We start from the raw sequence: 4,804 nt of genomic DNA, 5'->3' as shown, positions 1-4,804 counted from the left end.
TTAGACTATGGATAGGTAGCAGAAAATGAAACTAAAGTGAGCAGATATTTAGTGAATTTCAGCTTTTCATACCGTCAGCCTGGTTAATCCAGTTCCAGTTTTTACTTCCCTTTGAACAGTGTAGAAATTCCTAAAATTCTAGCCCTAGATGTAGTAATTCCTGTTTGGCAGGTTAGGCTGCAGAATTTTTTTTTTTTTAAATCAAGATGGGTTTCTTAGATTCCCGGAATTATTTCTTTAAGCAATCTGGGCTTATTATGCCATCTAAAAGTGTCATACCAGCTTTGCGCAGTGGCAGTATCGTAGCCAATGAGGTTTATCCGAGGCGCGATTATTGCTAATTAAAAGTGTCATACCATTTTTTAAAAAAATAACACTCAAGTGTAAGAAAAACAATAAGAAACAGGCAGCCTCATTGTAGAATTCTATTCAGCATCCCTAGTCATTTGTCAAGGTCTCTCTACGTATTTGTTGTGAAAAGGTATCCTTAGCAACCAAGATCATTGGCTTTTTATATAAAAGAGACCCCAGCCCATTCTTCTAACATCTAAAGGTTCCACTGCTTGACACTGGTTTGCTTCTCTTTCCCCACGATAACAAGCGCACAGATGGCTAGACACGACAGCAAAGCACGGGGGCCACCGCACTTGAACAAAAAGTGGGAGGTGCTGTCCGCCAAGCACATGAGTTTTCCTTCTCAGCCCTCATTTTCTTTTCTTTCTTTTCTTTTTGTTTTATTTTTCAGCAAGATTCTCCTAGCAAGGCTGGCCCACAAAAAGAAATCTTGCATTTCATTATGGCACTAGGGAAAACCAAGGGATAAGAAAAATCCTTCTGGAACATTTAAAAAATGTAGAATGAAAGAGGGGTATATGGAGATCTACCTGGAAGCCAAATGTATATTCTTACAAATTGTCCTTATTGAGAAAAGAATGGTAATTGGAGAAGAATGATTAGCCCCTCGGATGGTCATACGAAGGTATATTTGAGAAATAATAACATGGACACTGTTTTCTCATTTTTATCCCAAACTGGTGATTTCTTTAATCAAAGGGAGTTATTCTGCTTCTAAAGAGGTTCCTTTTTTCATAAACCAGGTTGGGGAAATTTTCAGAAAGAAGCTTTCTTTCATTTTCCATTTTTTTTTTTTTTGGAGATACTAAGTACCCTTTTCCCTTTCTTCCATAGGAAATTCCAGCAAATGTCTCAATTTGCGACCATAAGAGAAGCACTGGCTTCCTGTGTACAGACAGTGTTCACACAAGTTAATTCCAACCAGTTATCTGCTAAAGTAGGAGGCGGGGAGAGCAATGATAAAAACCAAACCCTTCTTCTTCTTCTTCTTCTTTTTTTTCTCTCATTATTCGGGTAGTGAATTCCTGTCTCTAACTTGGTCCTGTTAAACTGCACTGTTTCCTGGAATTGGTGTTTCACACGTAGAAGCCTCTGCACTTGACAACTTACAGATTTCTTTTCACTTCTCTGTGGCTGACTACTAAGTGACATTTATGACTCAGGCAATGCTGTGTGTTTCTGACCTGCCACTTTCTGTGTGGAACAAGGATGAGCAGCCTGGGGACTCTCACTCCAAACCAGGCTCCCTGAGCTCACAGCGAACACTGTGTTCCCTCATGAGATGTAGGAAAAAAGAATTAGCTCTGGAGGTACAAGCGACCTTCTCAGACCTTTTCCTCTTGTGGAATTCAGATCTGGTTTCATAGTCTTCCAGTTTCTGAAAACCCAAAGTGACCTTGGACTTGAGGCATCTGGGCATAATCACATAATTGCAGGCAGTTGTGTGAAGGAGTCACACACACCGGGAAAGTGGGAGACCCTCCCATTGCTGTAGTGTTGTTTTAACCCATGGTTTCTTGTGTGTGTGTGTTTTAAGATTTATTTTATTTTATTTTTAAAATTTGTGTTAACATATAATGTATTATTTGTTTCAGGGGTACAGGTCTCTGATTCATCAGTCTTACACAATTCACAGCGGTCACCATAGCACACACAGGACTTGCTGGGTTTCTTTCTTATTAATGAGCTCCCCTTAAGGTACTGACTCAAGAAGTTCTATTATTTTTTAGTTGGAAATGACCAAATTCAGTCCTTATATTAATCAAGCAAAAGGTTGTTCCAGGTTACCTTATGATCTTTCTCAGGGGGAAATCACCCCCCCCCCCCCCCGAGAATGAAGAGAATGACAAACTTCTTTTATGTGGAATGAAACATGTGCACTACCCAGCAGATAGAACGTGTAAAGCAAAGAAATTTGGCTGTGGATGTGGGATCTACCATCCAACAAAGATTCTTTCAGGCTTGATTTGTCAACCATCAGTTCTTAAGGGAGAGGACATTTGCTTTTTAAAATGTTATTTTGCCTTACATCAAAAGGCCATGAGCCCAAGTAAATACACAGAACTAGAACAAGTGCTCTCAAGTCCAAGGTCAGCTTGCTGTTCACAGCCAAGTAAACCTAGGAAAAAAATGTTGATTTTTTTTCCCTCCTTCCTGACTATATCTAGAAATAATCGAGCGCTTCTTGGGCTTAAGATACTAACTTTGGTAAATACATAGATGGAGTATGTTTCCATTTCGTTTTTGTGTTCTCTTCTCTGTGGCATTGAGGGTTTCTGCAAAACGGTGCACTTCAAATTCCTTCTGTCAATTTCCGTTTTGCTTCCTTTCGGTTAGGCAGCAGCTGGAGAAAAAAAACTGCAATTTAAGTAATTGAGTTATTTAGGGACGCCTGGGTGGCTCAGTTGGTTAAGCAGCTGCCTTGGGCTCAGGTCATGATCCCAGCGTCCTGGGATCGAGTCCCACATCGGGCTCCTTGCTCAGCAGGGAGCCTGCTTCTCTCTCTGCCTCTGCTGCCGTTCTGTCTGCCTGTGCTCGCTCTCTCCCCCTCTCTGATAAATAAATAAAATCTTTAAAAAAGAAAAAGTAATTGAGTTATTTAAAGTGAAAGATATTGAAGGCTGAAATTCTTGCTCACTCGTATAAACTGTTTCTGGTCTCAGCTGGCTTGATGATAGATGGCTCCTGCTTGCTGGGTGGACTGTACTCTGTGAACCAGAGGGGTTCCCATAACAAGGTAGAAGTAGTTTCAGGACTATGTCTTGGTGCAGGTGGTCTTAAAAAAAAGATCACTTAACCTACAAAGGCCAAGTTGCGGTAGTTTCGGCAGTGAGAAAGAGTCCTTCAAATCGGCCAGTAGGTGGCGGTGCTGCACCATGGAGCTGAATGCTGTCCGCCCTCTGCCTTTCAGGGCTGGGAACCTTGGTGCAGAGAGAACTCTGACCACGGCTGTTTGTGCTACGGAGCAATACGGTTGGCCCACCCAAAGGCGGTCTTTATATGTTATATATCTGGTAACTGGATATTCTGTTGCGCTTTTGTCCAGGCTGTGATCTGTTGAGTGAACAAACGATTGTTTGTCTGTCTAAAGACCATACTGGTTTCTGGTTTTGTTTTTGTTTTTAATTGGAAAGGAACCCCAAGGGCAAAATTCAAAATTTGTTGTGATTTATGCATACATTTTTTTTACATTAATTTATGCTTTCCAATGGATGATTAAAATTTTCTTGAGACTGGGACCCCTGAGTGCCTCAGTCAGTTAAGCGTCTGCTTTCAGCTGGGGTCATGCTCCGGGGGTCCTGGGATTAAGCCCCAAATCAGGCTCCCTGCTCAGGGGGGAGCCAGCTTCTTCCTCTCTCTCTGCCTGCCACTCCTCCCTGCTTGTGCTCTCTCTGCGTCTCTCTCTGTCAAATAAATAAACGCTATCTTAAAAAAAAAAAAAAAATTCCCTGAGACTGAGGACTTTGATGGCTCAATAGAAAAGTGAAGAACTGCTGGCCAGAGCTGGCCTCACTAGGTGGCAGGAGCTCTGAGCTGGGTCCTGAAAAAAAAAAGCTGGAAGGTTGCTGGGTGAGGCACCTACTTTCTGGGCCAGTTCTCAGCTGCAATATGAGAGATTTGGACTGGATAGCACTAAGGTCCTTTCTAATTCCCACAGTCTGTGGTTATCAGATTTTAAGCAGTTGCCAAGTGTAGAGGCTCCTGAAGGCCATTTAATTTTATTCCAACTTACTGGAAAGGCATATGAATGTCATGAATGTTCATAGTATGGTACAATACTCTTGTTTAATGTGAATGATGCTCTTGTTTCATGCCAGAAGTGATGTTCATTCCTGGAATTCCAAGATAGGGAGTGAAAACTTTGGAATTTTAGTTAAAGAAATGATGAAACTGTTTAGTACAATATCATCTTAAGCTTCGTCTTCTCTGTCAGTGTATTAGAAACCACTGGCCTTCTATTTGCTACATTTAAAAGCATGTCAGAAAGTCAGACAGAAAGACAAATATTGTACATATATTGTCATCTATATGTGGAATCTAAAAAAGCTAAACTAAAAGAAATAGAGTAGAATAGCGGTTGCCCGGGCTGAGGGGGTAGAGAAAACAGGGAGATGGTGCTTAAAGGGTATAGACTTCCGTTATAAGATGAATAAATCCTGGGGAGCTAATGTATAGCGGGTGGCTATAATTTAAAATACTGTATTACGTACTTGAAAATTGGTAAGCGGTGGTACCACTACACACACACACACACACACACAGAGGACACACACAGGTAATTATGTCATGGGATGGAGGTGTTAACTACCTCATTGTGGTAATCATTTTGCAATGTATACATATATCAAATTATCTCATGTTCCCCTTAAACTTACATCTACAGTATATCATTTTAAAAAAAGATTTTATTTATTTATTTGAGAAAGAGAGAGAGACCATAAGTAGGAGA

The 4,804-nt window shown here is 40.9% G+C and overlaps 1 pseudogene; it reads left to right on the top strand.

Moving 5' to 3' along the window:
* The first annotated feature begins 280 nt into the window (after nt 1-280).
* LOC132024085 (U4 spliceosomal RNA) lies at nt 281-385 on the top strand (annotated as a pseudogene).
* Nucleotides 386-4,804: the final 4,419 nt, after the last annotated feature.

Source organism: Mustela nigripes, chromosome 8, assembly GCF_022355385.1.
Source record: "Mustela nigripes isolate SB6536 chromosome 8, MUSNIG.SB6536, whole genome shotgun sequence".
NCBI classification, from domain to species: Eukaryota; Metazoa; Chordata; class Mammalia; order Carnivora; family Mustelidae; genus Mustela; species Mustela nigripes.
This window is presented reverse-complemented; position numbering and strand designations above follow the sequence as displayed.